Here is a 16628-nt window from a genome sequence, read left to right on the forward strand (position 1 = left end):
CCTGTCACGGGATTTATGGCATTCATATGGTATAACTTCCAAGCCTGAGCTCATGCTTGACTAGGCTTGGAATTTCCATTTCCCATGAGAAATACCCCACTGTCCTTCTCTACCCAAGTTCTGAGCTAAGGCAGTTTTCTTACTACTTTTTTGGCTAAGGATGAACTTTTTCTAACACCCTTTATACAAAAGAAACATGCCTTTGAGAGTCCAGACTTAAGGTAAGATCTTAGTTCTCATGCCCACCCTAAGTGTTAACAAGACCACGTCTCCCCTATACCATCTATGTGGGCGTGAGCATCGTCTCTTCATGCCCAAGGTCTACCTGGCATCAGATAACCCAAGGACAGGGTATCATTCACCTTGTGCTTGCTATATTGGCTTTGAACTCTGGTGGTTTTTTTGTGTCTAGTGAGTTTACTTTTTAACTTTGAAATTAGTGATAAACTTATTTTCTTTGTGTATTATACTTTGCCTAGCATGTGAACTACTGATATCTGAATTAGAAGATAATTAATATCAGCTCAGTCTACCATCTTGCTAGAAGTTGAAAATCTATGAGCATCATTTCTGATCAATAAGCATTCATCTGCAACACCAATTTAATGATTAAATACTACTCCTGAAATATATCACTAATTCTTAAAATGAAGGCTACACACAATTACCTACGTTTACTAAAATTTTTTTTCTGCTAATAATGGCAATATAGATATGGGTGAATTGGAATCTGAGTCTTGACTGAAACAAAGGGAATGCCAAGTTGTTATGATTTGCATTTTAGCATGCTTTCCCGTGTAGTTCTTAAATATACTCACTTCAGAATCACGGATTAAGTGTGACATACTTGTTCAAACACTGTTTTTATTGTTGAACTTTCAAACTATATATTTTTTAATCTTTATAACATTACAATGCAGAACATCCTTATTTGTAAATACTCTCATAATTTCTTTGGAAGACATTATAAAAAAGATAAACAGAAAGAATATGCCCAGTTTAAATGATTTTAACATATATTTTAACTCCAATTATATTATCAGTTTATAATGTATGGCAAGGCTAAGGAAATCCCTGTTTTGACAAGCATTCTGAATTAATATTACTTTGTTCTTATATTTTATTTAAAACATGACATTTTATTTCTTTTTTAAATTGTCACGGGTTCTCTCATAAATAGAATTGAATAGCTTTTCTCTAATTTTTGACACATTTTATTTATTATATAATAATGTTTAAATTTATGTCTTTTACCCTTTTTGGCAATAGAATATTCATTTTTAATTAACTTTTTTATGCGATCTGTCATCAAAAATGTTATGAGCCATTTGTTTGTCATATGTGTGAAGCTGGCTCATTGTACACTGGTTGCTAATCCTAGGGGTGGACTCCCACTGCATGGAGAATAGCAAAGAACATCACTATGCCAACCACAAGAAATGGGAGTCTAAATACTTCAGCCCACTGCCTTTTAGGTTATAGCTGCTATCATTTGCACAAGTCCAATGAGACAGAACACTTGCATATAACAAGTTAAGCAACTTGACTACTTACAAATAGGCAGAGAGGGACAGTAGAAGTCTATGATTCATTGCAAGTTGTTTGCCCAAGGCTCAAGAAAGTTGCACAGGGCAAATAGAATCTTGTTTGCACATGTCTCATTGTACTGCCACTGAGGAGCTCCAGAAAGCAGTCCATCCTGGGTTTTATACCTCAGGGGCACTATAACATTCTGGGCTAAAGTGCTATAGAATATCCTGTTCTAAGAGGGGAAGGAAAAGAGCCAAGGCAGTTCTGGTCACTTCCTCCTTGTCTTGGAATGTTACATTCCCAAAGTATTCTGCAATTGTGCTTGAGAATTACAACTGAGAAAAGGGTAGGAATTGGGCCAGTCCAAGGCCACCTGGAGAATTATTCTGTAATATTTTTAATAAAAATTCCGTTTGTTTTCTCTTTTATTTATTCTTTATTTGTTCATGGTGTTTCATGCTGCACAACAATGTTATTTCTGTATAATTAAGTTTTTCACTGAATGTGGTTTTGTTTGTATGTTTAAAAAGGGCTTTTCCACTTGAAAACTATATAAATATTTGCCTACGTTTTATTTTAGCACTTTTATTGTTTTCTGTACTCTATTAAACTTTCAATTAATTTTGAATTTCTGTTAGTGTATGGCTTAATGACCAAATATATTATTATTTGATTTCCTGTGGTTCACAATTTTCTGTAATTCACACATTTTAAATAAGCCAACATGTTTTCTATTGGATTGAAGTTTTACATTTATCAAATTATAAATTGTTTCTTAACTCCATGTTCTGTTTTAGTTTCAAATTTCTCTTTATTCTCAAAACATTATGGTTTAATTAAGTCCAGAGAGTACTCAGTTAGACTTTGGTCTCTAGTGCGGTAGGTGAGGTAGAACTGAGTCCCCAGGAATGTGAGAGTATTATCTCAAAATGCTAGTAGCAGCTACTGTGCAAAGTTTGAAAGCCCAAGTCAAATCCTGGGCATATCCATGGTTGTGTGGTAGCCACGGGCTTCTGCTCTTGAAAAAAAACAAAAAACAAAAAACAGGGATAGACACTGGTTTGATAAGACAACTAAGCAAAAGCAGGAGGGTCTGGTAGGAGAAAGTGGGGAAGGTGAAGAACAGGAACCTTCCTCTTTGTTCTGCTACCATCTAAGAGCAGAGGCATGGCATGTGATTTCAGCAAGGGGCAAAAGTACATAGCAGCTACTTGGATCTGATGTGGGAGACATCAGACCACTCTAGGGCTGATCAACTGGCATTGTCAGGTAGTGGAATGCTGGCATTAAGAATGGAGACAGACTTCCAATTTCTGTGCAGCTTGTTTCCCAGCCTCTAATACTTACTCATGATTGGCCTTCTTCAGGCTTTCATAATCCATGATGACTTCGTCAGTGGTGAGTGAGAAGCAAAGACTCAAAGTCCACAGTGCCATGCAACTCTAACTCTGATGCTGTGCTCATGCCAAACAACATCCATCCCCATCTTCTGCATCAGATGAGTCCCTGCCAGTCTCAAAGTTGCGGTTCACTGCCATCGCACAGGTATGTTTCTGTACCTCTCGCTGCTTCCCCATTTGTTTCTAAGAATTGAGTGCCTTCTGCCTCATTGTACAGTTGTAGGCATCAGATGTGTCAGGAAAATGAACTCCAAACCTTTCATCATTGGGCCCTTTGAGAGAGTTCTGATCACAGAAACCAAGTAGCTTGATGTGATCACAGACAAGCATGATCCTTCCAACTTCAGACATGGGGTTGAGCCCTCCAGCTACATTGGTGGCCACCAAGATGTTCCCACCCACAAGCTGGAAAACCTCATGCAAAAATGTCATGTTCCACAGCAGGTATCTATCATACAAGTGGAACCTTCCTTGCATCATCACATACGCTGTGCCATTCAGGAACCCAAACACCAGTCGGCCAACACTGACCTTTGGAAAAAGTTGAGCATCTCACTGTTGCTAAAGATTTGGGCCTGAATTAATTTGTCAATCAGATGTCCTAATTCAGACCCACAGATCACTGTCACTTGTGTTCAGTGCTTGGTGTGAGACAGAAGCCATACTGCAGTGCTCTGATAATCTTCATATGTGTATCCATTCTCCATGGTCCAGCTGACACCCTCTCAATGAACCTGCTCTTCTCTGCTCTGATCTGCTGAGCAGACCTGTGGTGACCTGAGCTGACCTGTGGTCACTGGGTCTGGTCAGTACAGTTAGTCTGAACTCTATGTTCTAAGACATTGTTCTGCCTATGAAGCTGCCTTTGTTATACTTTAAGAATTGTGTAACTATAACTCTTAATATTCTTAGTGTAAATTTCAATTAGATGTTTTTCTTTTTGAAAAAAAACATATTTTGAATCATATGTCTAGATGGCTTTAGACTCATTGTGTCAAGTCCCCAAAAAAAAAATTCTCAAAAATTTGATTGGAAACAATTTCACAATTATTTGGGGGAAAACAGACTTTTAACAATATAAAGTTTTCTTATCAAGGAGCATGGTTTATCTCTTCATTTAAATCCCCTTAGTAACATTTTGGTTATCTCCTCTTTTTTATTTCTTGTTTTGTTATTTATAATTATGTGTTAACCGGAATTTAAAAAGGGATCAATGCTCTCTTGATTGGGATTGTTTTCCATTAAATTGCTAATCCAAAATAGAATTTGATAGAATCCACCGATATGGTGGTTCTTAAATTCTCATTAAAATATGCCTGAAGTAACAGAAAGAGGCAAAAACTCATAGCAACATGGGAACAAAGACCGACAGCCTGATGCCAGAATCTGGGAGGAATTGTCATTAATTATAAGGTAGATGGAACAGTAATGAGGAATACCTTTAAAGGCTTGGCATATGATATTCTCTGACTTTGAGTCAAGAAATAGACACCTTCTGAAAAGATGTAGGAGGCTTGATGGAATTGACAATATAAATATTAAAACTTCTATAGAGGTTTTATGCCTCGCTTTCTATCTGTTTCTGCCTCAAAGATCCTGAGCCTGTAACAGTCAGAACTCTAGGCATTCATTCACCCATCTTCGCCTCAGGCAGCTAGGAAGCTGTGCCTTGTCCTCCAGCTCTCATTTTCTTTATGCTTCACCCTCTGCTCAAATTTCATCTAGTTAAAGGTTTACAGTAATGGAAAAGAACTTGCTCTGTGTGTATGTGGGTGCCTGTGTAGGCACGTGTCTGATTGTGTGTGTGTTTGGGGGTTGTAAAAATGCCTAGCGATGGTACCTTTTAGGGAGACACCGTCCATGAGTAAAGTGTCATTGAGATGGGTAGTAAAATCAAAAAATAAAAAATAGAAAAATCCATCCTTTTCCGGGCCATAATAAGAAAGGAACTTTCTCTATGCAAGTGCTCCTTAAAAACTGCTCTCTCTGTAATGGAGTTTTGAGAATAATAAAATTAAGAGCTCTAATCTATCATTTAAAAATAGAATAATTCAATCCACTGAAGTCTAAAAACTAAGCCTTTTAAAAACAGACTATGTTGATAAACTAGAAAAATCAGTAATTGGACACTTTCATACTGGATTATCTATGGTATTATTGCATTTAGAAACATAACATATTTTTCATTCCTAACTGCAATGCAGGAAGGTAGCAAAAAAGAGCAAATAGTCTATCTTTTCCAAATAAATAAAGCACTAATAACAGTCACCATAGTCAATTTTTTTTTAATTTTTAATATTATCTTCTTAAAATGAATGTAGTCAAATGCATATTTACAAAGAGTGGGAAGTATTGTTATACTCGATTTTACAGGAACAAGACATTAACAAGGGTGAAAAACAAAAGGTTTTTTCAGGTGGAAAGGTACTTTTAAAATATGCTGTCTCTCTATCCTATCCTCACTCAAAAAGGCACAAACATAAACATCAGTTTGGGGAGTTTGGGGTATAAAGGCATTCTAAGAGTTTCACAGTGACCAGGACTTAATGGTAGTGTCACAGGCATAAGAGTCGTTCTTCTATCAGTTGATAAAATATCATATATACCATCTGAAGGCATCTGACTTTTTCTGAAAGAGAAGACAAAAGAATTGTAGGCATGCCAGTCTATCTGGTGCCAGCACAGAGCTATGCAATGGTGGTAGTGAACACCGCCCTAGTGGCTGGAAAGCTGGTTCAACAAGCTTTATTTAGCTTCGTTGTTAGCAAGGACCCATAGGCTTGTTTTTGCAGTAGATAGTATATACTTTCTGAAGTCTTCTCAGTGGAGCTCTAGAAAACTGACGCACTAGAGCATGAGGATTTGAAGCAATCTTTGTCACATCAATTTTTTGAAACTTCATGTCTTTTATTGATATCAGTCACACATTAGAGCATTCTCCACATCTAGCTCTTTTCTCTTGAAAAAAAAAAAAAAGGATGAAAAAATCCCACATAAACACCTTCCCAAGTAAATATTTTCTTAGAGATGGTCAGGGAAAGGCCACAAAAGATCCCTCAAAGGTTATGAAGGAATACCCACAGGCTTGGCAATAGAGACAACTTTGCAATGGGTGTACTGATAGAGTCACATTCCTGATGTCTCTATCATCAGGAATGTTGGCTCAGTTATTTATGACTTATCACAGGCTTAGCAAAAATCCCCTCATCGATGCTTGAGATAGGACTAGATCACAAGAATTTGGTAGTCTCACTGGTTGATTTCCAGATGTAGCTTTCCAGTAAGAGCTTTGAAAATGTAATCATTTTGCCAGCTTTTTCTAGAGAAGAAGGGATACAATTCTGGAAGACAGCTTGGAAACAAGTAAGATTCACAGCCTTACCAGAGTTAGGAAGCCACAGAGCAACAACCATGAGCTCAAAGCTTTATTGAGCCCTTGGTTTCAGCCTCTCCAGGTATATCCTGCTAGCAATCTCTGCAGATAAAAGGAAGCCAAGGGCTGCTCAGACTCTATGCCACTTATTGAGATATTTTCTCTCCACTCCCAACCCAGTCTTTTCTACTCTCCTTTATGATGGGACAACTATGTTGCTGCTTTTCCACCTGTTCTCTATTAGGATCTGCCAATAAGAGGCACTGAAGGAAGACTTCAAAGCCCAAAGAAGGACTTGTGCTCTCCTATCTGATTCCTGTTTCTTTGAGTATCACTTAGCAGTGCTTCTTCACCCCTGCAGCAGCAGTTCATTTCTGTAATAGCAGTTGATTCCACTTTGCAATTTCTCCATCAATTTATAGAACCAGCCTCATTGTGTCCACTTGAGAGACACAATCATCTACAACAAGCACTTATCTTTCCGAGATCTGAGTCCAGACCCACAGGACCTCAGATTCAAGGTTCCAGGTTTTAATAATTCCCACTTCTTCCTATTGTTCTCCCCAGGGAGAGCAATTATTCCCTATGGATGGAAGCTGATTCCTATACTTTCCTATTAAACTCTCTTTGTTAAATAACGAAGTGGCTTTTGTCTCTTGACTGGGCTCTGACTGATACAGACCCATAACACAGCATTCCGGAAGCTCATGTTTCCCCACTTTCAAGGAGGCATAAAGCAGAGTGTGGTGTGTGGCCATCTTTTCATGGGATAGATAGGCTCAGGGGGCTTGGCAAGCACCACTGGGAAAGATCCTTGGAACACAGAGAATTTTGTAAACATGTTGAGCAGGGTGGGGTGGGGTGCAGGGAAGCACTGAAGGGTGGGAGAGTTGTGCTGAACCGTAATGAGGGTGGCTCTTGATGAAGTCCCCAACTCCTTGGCATCAGGGTGCCCCCACCCCCGACCACACCTTTTGGATGCAAACGACTGCTCTACTGATAGCTGGATCTGTCCAAGCTCATTCGGGGGGGCAGCAGCATATCCACAGGTGAGGTGGGAGGTGGACAGGGGCTCCTGAGATTTAGACCTGATCTCTCCCTGATCTGGTTCTAGTTTGCAAAACTATTAATGAGAAGACCCAACTGGGGAGACAGAAGTCAGAAAAATGTGTTCAGCCTGGGGATGGGAAGTCTGCCCCAGGCTACAGATGGAATGCCCTGACTTCCACTCAGGGCTGGCCAGACGTGGCTCAGAGGCCTGGACATGGTGCCTCATAAGGCTGGACACATCTTCATTGAGGCAGTAGGAGAGGCTAGCTAGGTGGGCTTTAGCTGCTACCCAGACAGCTCTACTGTTCTCACCTGTGTGGCCCCACATTGCACCCCAAAACATTTTAATTTTTTACTAATTCAGCTGAGGTTGATTTTGATTAAGAGAAAATTTAATATTGAAAAGAATGTACACTATATTAGATGTTACATGTAATGGACTTACCTTAGGATATAGGTTCCTGAGAAGAGGACTGTGTTTCTAATGGTAAAATAGTATCTAGGAGTTCTATTAAATGACTGTGGGATAAGTTATCCTTGAACATATGCAATTTCAGGAATCTTACATTATAGCTTCTTCAACTGCTTAAAAATGTTTATCTTTAGTATTGATACAGAAAGTGAAAAATAAAAATCTTATACCACAATCCAGAGATAATTTTAATACACATGTGTGTGCATATACACGTCTGTGTATATACACATATGTGTGTATATATACACAAACATATATATATAAATGTATCTGAAATGTATATTTAGTAATATGTTTAACATAAAGGGACTAGCATCTATTATTTTGCAACTTGATTTTCACTTAATATCTAATTTTCATTCTTTGACGCTAATATTGTTATAATAATAATTTTAATGGTTATTTAGTATGCCATAGTATTTAGATATGATGTCTTCTTAATTCCTTAGATATCTAGGATGTTTGTATGTATTTTTAATATCATACACAATTATTTAATGACTATTCTTTAAATCTTTGTAAACCTTTATGCATATTACTTCAGAATAAATTCTCAGAAAGGAAATTTCTAGGTAAAAAAGTGTGAGATTTTTTTAAGGTTATTGATTGGCTTTAGAAATTGTTCCATGAGATTTCTGCATTACCCCACTCTCTTGTGACCAGTATATGAGAGTGTCTGTTTCTCTGCCTCTTAAATATTGGGTCTTAGAATTTAAAAACACCTTTTCCAATTTGAGAGGTGAAAGACCCTTTGCTTATTTTGTTTACATTTAAAAATTGAAAAGTCTTTAGTATTTTTCATCTCTGATATCACTTCTTTATTTCCTGTGGTGCTACCAAGATAAATCCTATTGATTATTTCACTCTGTTGCCCCTTGAGACTTTAATTTTTTTACTTTATTGTACTTTATTGTTGGCTTATCTTCAACATATAAACTCTATATTCTTGATCTTTTGCAATCTCATCAATCATACTTATAGTTTAAAAATAATTTTGGATTGTGAATGTAAAAAGATATATATGTATAATACATATAGTATGCACATGAATAATAATAAACAAGTTTACAATAAGCAAGTTAAGTGAGCCAAATGAAAATAATAGTAGGAAAAAGATGAAACTAGGAATAAGATCAGTATCAAAACACAGGCTGAATTCACATGTCCTAGAAATGGGTGAATAATTTGAGTTTTTATATTCTGGTAGGCATCATGAAGACAAAATTATCATAAATTACTACATTTATAAGGCTCATAAACAAAGGACTTATTCAAGAGCTGCACAAATATTACTAAAAGGAGAGCTCAACATCCTTCTCCCCAACACACAAATATATACAAATACATACTCAGGCCCTCATGAAGAAAACAGTATATAATATAATCAATGTTTCTTTTTCAAATACATTTTACAAGTGGTACCGGAGGTTTCATAGACTTCATTTATTAACCTCAGAGTTAAAGATTCCCAAGCAGTGCCAGATTCCGAGCCTGGGCTCTCAGCTGCTTGGCTTTAGTGGGCCAATCCTCTCTAGGCTGCTAGCATTTCTCCAAAAGTGTTTCAAGGTCAAACTATTTATATGATATAAGCAACAATTGAACTAACTTAGCCACATTGTTTATGGGATGTTCTAGCTTCAGTCAGTGACAAATTTTATAGAAATGTACATGGAGGGCACCAACGGTGGAAATCACTTGTGGATTAAGTATTGATTAAAATCTTGATTAGGAGCCCAAAACCTTCTTATTCAATGTTTATGTCCTTTAAATGTTGACCTTTTAGAAAATCATTTTTGAAAAATTTTTTTCCCTCAATTTTCTTTATTTAATAAATATGTTTAGAGTGCCTATTATGTTCCTGGCAATATGTGGTGCTAGAATAAGACAATAATAAGCATGAGATATTCTAAAAGCACATAAATGGGATCCAAACTTGTGGAGGAAGATCAAAGAAGGCTCCCATGAGGGAGTGACTCTTTAGCTGAGGAAGCCTGAAAGATGGATAGAGGTGGACTGGTGAGGGATGGATTCCAGGCAGAGGGAATACTGCATGAGGAGGTTGTGGGCAAAAAGGAACTAAAAGAGGCTCAAGCTGACTTGTAGTAAATACAGTGAGGAGAGCTGGGCATTCAGGGAAGCCTCAGAAACAGCCAGGGGTCAGATACCTGGAGTCTATGACTGCTAAAGAATTCAGACTTTTATGAGCAAAAGAAGCTTCTGATGTACACTTTAAGCAGAAGCATTTTGTAGTGATATGTTTTAAAACATGAAGGTGATAGCTGTGAGAATAGACTGAATGGAGAGGAGAAAAGACTAATTATTAGGAGCTGATCTGACACATCAGAAAGAGAATATGAGGACTTGTACTCAGGTGGTGGGAATAGAGAAGGAGAGAAGCTGAGAGATTTCAGATATATTTTTGAGGCAGATAGAATCAATATTTTCACTTGGTGAGAGATGACTCATTTGGGAGATGAATGGGGCATATCAAGAGTCCCTCCATATGGTTCTGATATGAGGAGACAGATAATGGCATTGGCTTCTAATGTGGAAAATGCTAATGTGGAAGAATAATTTTAAGAGGGCTTAGTTTTGAACATAATTGGTTTGAAAAACTTTAGAAACATCTGAGTGGAGATATTAAGATAGGAAGTATATATAATTATAAAGGTTAATCATCAGAAATGAGGTGCATAAGTGGCTTGTGGTGAGTGGGAGAAATGAGCTTAATTATGAGACAGTGTAGATAGAGAAGTACAGAATGAGGACAGGACTAGAATGAGAACATCCTAGGCCTGAGCACAGAGTCCTGAGATAGTCATGGCCAGAGGTTAGAGGAAATCAGGAGAGTGTGTAATGACCAGTTGAAAAAGAACAACTTCCTCAAGAATGCTGTGGTCAACTGAGTTAACAAGATGGAGACTATACAGGACCCATTCTCTTTAGTAGTGTGAAAGTTATTGATGGTTATAATAAAACAGCCTTAGCAAGTTCAAAATAGGTGAATGTGATTGGTAGGAAGTGGAGACAAGCATACATGGTGTATTAGTCCATTCTCACGCTGTTATGAAGGAATACTCAAGACTGAGTAATTTATAAAGGAAAGAGGTTTAATTGACTCACAGTTTTGCAGGGCTGGGGAGGCCTCAGGAAACTTGCAATTATGACAGAAGGGGAAGCAAACATGTCCTTCTTCAGTTGGCAGCAGGAAGGGGAAGAATGAGAGCCAAACGAAGGGGGAAGCCCCTTATAAAACCATCAGATCTCATGGGAACTCACTCACTATCATGAGAACAGGATTGGGGATACCACCCCCATGAATCAATTATCTCCACTTGGCACCTCCCACAATACGTGGGGATTATGGGAACTGCAATTCAAGATGAGATTTGGGTGGGGACACAGCCGAACCATAGTACACAGATATTCTTTGAGGTATTATTCACGCTGAAACAGAGTCACAATATTAAGAGATAGCTGGAGGCGGTTATAGGATTTAAGGACAGCATTTTTAACATGAGAGATGGAGAGCATATTTGATATCTAATTAGGAAGAGTCAAGAGTTGGTGGCAGGAGATAGAAGGAATAATAGCTGAGTGAGGTCCCTGAGAGGGTGATAGAGAGCACTGACCTTTAGGAAAGGAGAGAAACTTCTTGTGCACAAGAAGAGATGGAGTAGAGGGTGAATGTAGCTTTGTAGACGTGGTGGAAGGAATTTAAAGGAGCTGCCATCTGTGATTTCTATTCATTTTATGAAGAATGAGCAAAGAAATCTGACAAGGTAAGAAGAGACAGGAGCAAGTAGGTTTGGAGAATCGAGGGAAATGGAGAATGTAGGAACAATTGTTTCCTAATACTTCATAGGTCAGATTTCTCCAGAGAGCAATTTTATCTACATTTTCCTTCTCAATTTTTAAATAGTTTAATTTATACTACTTCTAGAAACAAACATTCTTAAAACTTGAGGGAAAATATCATGACTATTTAGAAAATATTTTTTGTTTTATACTATGGCCAGAGATCCAAAGGGATATTTTTCATTTTCACATTTATAAATAAATGTTTATTTCCAGGATTTTACCTAAATTTCTATCTTATGTATCAGTCTATCAATCAATCAATCATCTATCCTTTCATCCATTATAGCTTGTTTATATTTAAATAAACTAAAAGCAACTTTGAAAATAATTAAAACATAATTTAGTATAAAATAAAATTTTTCTATTGTCAATCAATGAGATTCCTGAAGATATTTTTTCCCTTAACATTGAAGATTGGTAAAAGCACTACATGATTCTGTCCTTTCCTTTTAAAATTGCCATCAAAGTCTTAAAGCCTGTCTTGATTATTTTTTTAAATTGGGGGGGGGGGCTATAATCGTATTGTTGATTGATAATGTAAGCTTAAGATTTCAGCATATTGGGCCGGGCGCGGTGGCTCACGCCTGTAATCCCAGCACTTTGGGAGGCCGAGACGGGCGGATCACGAGGTCAGGAGATCGAGACCCTCCTGGCTAACACGGTGAAACCCCGTCTCTACTAAAAAATACAAAAAACTAGCCGGGCGAGGTGGCGGGCGCCTATAGTCCCAGCAGGAGGCTGAGGCAGGAGAATAGCGTGAACCCGGGAGGCGGAGCTTGCAGTGAGCTGAGATCCGGCCACTGCACTCCAGCCTGGGTGACAGAGCGAGACTCCGTCTCAAAAAAAATAAAAATAAAAATAAAAAAAATAATAAAAAAAAAGATTTCAGCATATTGATCTCCTCAAAAAATTAAAATGATATTTTTGGTCCAGACGTGGTGGCTTACACTCATAATCCCAGCACTTTGGCAGACCGAGGCAGGAGGATCATTTGAGCCCAGGAGTTCTAAACCACCCTGGGAAATATAGTGAGATCTCTACAAAAACAAACAAAAATTTTTTATTAGCCAGGCAGGGGGGGCTGTAGTCTCAGCTACTCAAGACGCTGAGGTAGAAGGGTTGTTTGAGGAGATTGAGGCTGCAGTGAGCTATCATTGCACCACTGCACTCTAGCCTGGGTGATAGTGAGAGTCTGTATCTAAATAAATAAATAAAAATAAAATAGGATTTTATTTTCCCAGGGGCTATTCCTCATCACTACCTAGTTTGGGGACATTAGGGATCCTGTGCTTACCTGCAAAAAATTTTTTTCTCTGTCCTCCAGGGAAATACATATTTTTTTAAATGACAATAATTTTTTCATTTATTCCTGACAAAACAATGCAAGAAAATAAAACATTTGCCACTAGGATTGGCTGGGTGTCCTTTTTAGTTAACTGGATTAAAAAGATAATCATCTGTAATTGTAGAGAATGATAAAAATGCTGAAGACCCTTTGAAGTCCTTCATTCGTTAAATGCTCTTATTTACCAATACCCACTAACATGCCCGCACTGACAGTTCACAAGGATTGCAAGCTCTTTAAATCTACTGAATTATAGAGCTAAGCTATACCTGATATGAGATCCAGTTCAATTCTCTCCATCTTTCTTAATGGGAAAGCTGGGGATGAAAAAGGGGTATGAATTAAAAGAAGTCATGAGGTGGATTTTGGTCTCACAGGTATATCTCAAGCCTGGCACATAGTAATTGCTTAATAAATAATTTTGAACTATCTGCCACCGAAATCCACATCTCCTGTCATCCAGATGCTGTGACAATGGTCAGGAATCCCTGGATCTTCATGTTTGTGTGTTATGATGACGTCCTTTGGTATGTATGGTAAGATGCGCAGGAATGTCCACATTACAGCTGTAGTCAGGGAGAATTTTTTTGACTGGTTTTATCATGAACATTAAAAAGCCATGTTGGACAAAAAAGTCTGAAGGCAGGGGATAAAGTCTTAATATTAGAATTCTTGCTTTTTCTGAAAGCTTGACAAAAATGGTACCACTCCTCTTCAAAATGAATATTCAAGGAGTGAATGGCCACAGACACAGGCTAACAGATTCTCCTGACCTCTTTTGACCCCCACAATGCAGGCATTTTGGCTGTAATTTCAGTGCCTTTCAAAAGAATATGCAGTATCTAAAGTCTCTTTTGAAAGGATTATGTGGTACTAATGATTAGCCAAACTTTAATTCATACTTATTTAAAAACAATGCATGCAGAAGCAGAGGTTTACCTCGAGGCAAAATAATCATGATTTTGGTTGTTTCTATGTTGAAATTAGACAAAACATAATTAAATAAGATTTGGAAACTAAGCCGAAATCAAAGGGGGACTTTTAAAAGCTGTTCTAGGAGGTAGGTCCTTTTTTGTTGCAAGAAATTAAATTCCACGGTTTGAGTGAAAGCTTTCAGATTTGCTTCCATGATGCGGAAATGAAAACATTTTACACAGACTGCATCTAAATGTGGATGAGTCACCAATCCATATCTGGCCTTCACCCATGTTTGTGTCAAGCTGACACACCGAAATAAATCCCAGCTGGTCTCCATCTCCTCTTTGAGCTTTTTTTTTTTTCCCTTCAGTTTTTGCTTGAAAGCATTCCTTGGGGCTGGACATAGGACAAAGGGCTATGGTGGAGCTTCTGCCCCTCTCTTAATTCAAATTCATAGCAGAGGTGACTGAGGATATCAAATATTGAATAATTAATAAAGACAGGTCTTCATTCAACTCCCATTGATCAAATCCACTTATAAAAGAACATTTCTCTGGACATTATATCCTACCCTTCCTGACTCACCTTGGAAAATCTGTGTTGGGATTTAGCCGTATGAACTATACCTGGCAACTCAACCTCTTTTTATGCTATTTCCCCCTTCTCACCCCACCCCCTCCCTTCTATATCTCACTCTCCAAAACTACGTAACTTAAGAGGACTTTCTTAAGCAGACTTGCCCTTGGTACTTGCATTCACACTAAAGGATATAAAGCCATATTTCTTACACTGTAGTCCCTGGACCACTTGCATTAGATTCAGCTGGATTTCTGCACCTCAACTCATCCTCACCTACTGAATCAAGAGGTGAGACCCAGAGACTTTAATTTGTGAAAGCAAGTTATATGGCTATATGCATGGTTTTATACTTGTATAAAGTACTTGCTGTCTAGTGAATTTAAATCTGAGAATAAAGATTTAAGCTGAAGAAATATAATGTCTGCCAGAGGGCAGAGGGGCAATTTGTCAGAGAACATCAAGGTATCCTAAATCATACAATATTACCATAGTTGAAATATCCATGCTCCAAGTAGATGTGTTCAAGATTCCAAACACTGCTAGAGAGGAGAGCACAGAGTCTTCAACTTTGTTCTGGGTGTTCCGGGGAGCAATCATATTTTCCTAATTTTTCCTGTATTGGTGCCTTTCATGCCACAGTGTGTATCTTGTTGTTATAGTTTGGATGTTTGTCCCTTCCAAATATCATCTGAAATTTGGTCCCCAAGGTTGAAGGTAGGGCTTCGTGGGAGTTGTTTGGATCATGGGAGCAAATCCCTCATGAATAGATTAATGACCTCTCTTGAAGGGGGTAAGTGCTCACTCTGAGTTCGCATGAGAGCTGCTTGTTATAAAGGGCACAGCACCTCCCTCCCCTCTCTCTTGCTTCCTCCCCCACCATGTGATCTGTGTGCATGCTGGCTCCCCCTGTTCACCTCCCACTATGAGTGCAAACAGGTTGATGACCTCACCAGAAGCAGATGCTGGCACTATTCTTCTTGTATAGGCAGTAGAACCGTAAGGCAAATAAACCTTTCTTTATAAATTACCCAGCCTCAGGTATTCCTTTATAGTAACACAGATATGGACTGACACTTGTTCTGGAATGGACTAAGACACTTGTTCTGGAATTGCACAGCATAAGGAATGAGTCATGCTTACGTTTGCTTCTTCTCATTACCTGTGGTGACCAACCACAGTGCTCCCTTACCAGGTGATCTTTGGCCTAACTCCAAGAGGTCCCTTAATGGCAGATCTTATCAGTTGCTGCTCACCCTTCCCTCTCTGTTTTCTGTCATTTGTCACTGACATTCTGCCCCCTCCCAGTCAGACTGTTAACAGAGGATGTCCAATCAAGCAGTGACCCTTCTGCAGGAATTTAGATGCAAGATGGGGAAATGCCAAGAAATCTGAGAACTCTGTCTTTAGATGGGTGACTGGAATGGCAAAATAAAAACCAAGGGTGTTTTAGTTCATTCAAGCTGCTATAAAAAGATATCATGGACTGGGTAGTTTATGAACAACAGAAATATAAGCTGTAAGTCTGAGATCAGGGTGCTAGTATGACTGGTTCTGGTGAGGACCCTCTTCTAGGTTACAAACTGCCACCATCTTCTTCTTGTGATTCTTACATGATTGAAAGAGGACAAGAGAGTTCTCTTGGATGCCTTAATAATTAGGGCACTAATTAAATTTGTGAGGGCTCAAGCTCATGACCTAATTACCTCCCAAAGGCCCCATTTATTAATATCATCACATCAGGCAATAGGATTTCAGCATGAATTCTGGGGTAACGTAAACATTCAGGTCATCATACCAGGGCATTCACATTTTATACCACACAGGCTGCACAATAAAGAAAACCAGTTTTTCTTTTCCTTTTCCTTTTTCTTTGTTGGTTGAATAACATTGAAGAGCAGAATAGGATGCATCTACCTAACTTTACAGACATTGTAACCTGGATCTTGGATTTCTCATATTCAAGTGGCTGTTGCTAAATATATTGATGGGAATAGGATATAAAATGGCCATAACACAAAATAGTGGTACTAAGCTTTCTAAAGTCAGAGAAGGTTGCTTTCCTCTTTCCTCTGTATATAAAACTTCTCAATCTATGAA

At 38.3% G+C, this 16628-nt stretch overlaps 1 long non-coding RNA gene across 1 annotated transcript in view; it reads left to right on the top strand.

Annotated features, from left to right (window-relative positions):
- The first annotated feature begins 1239 nt into the window (after positions 1–1239).
- LOC139357908 (uncharacterized) overlaps positions 1240–16628 on the top strand; it is a 55373-nt gene continuing 39984 nt past the window's right edge. Inside the window, exon 1 of the long non-coding RNA XR_011611934.1 lies at positions 1240–3075. This is a non-coding gene — a long non-coding RNA (uncharacterized lncRNA). The remainder of the gene's footprint in view (positions 3076–16628) is intronic.

The sequence above is a fragment of the Macaca nemestrina genome, chromosome 13 (genome assembly GCF_043159975.1).
Source record: "Macaca nemestrina isolate mMacNem1 chromosome 13, mMacNem.hap1, whole genome shotgun sequence".
NCBI classification, from domain to species: Eukaryota; Metazoa; Chordata; class Mammalia; order Primates; family Cercopithecidae; genus Macaca; species Macaca nemestrina.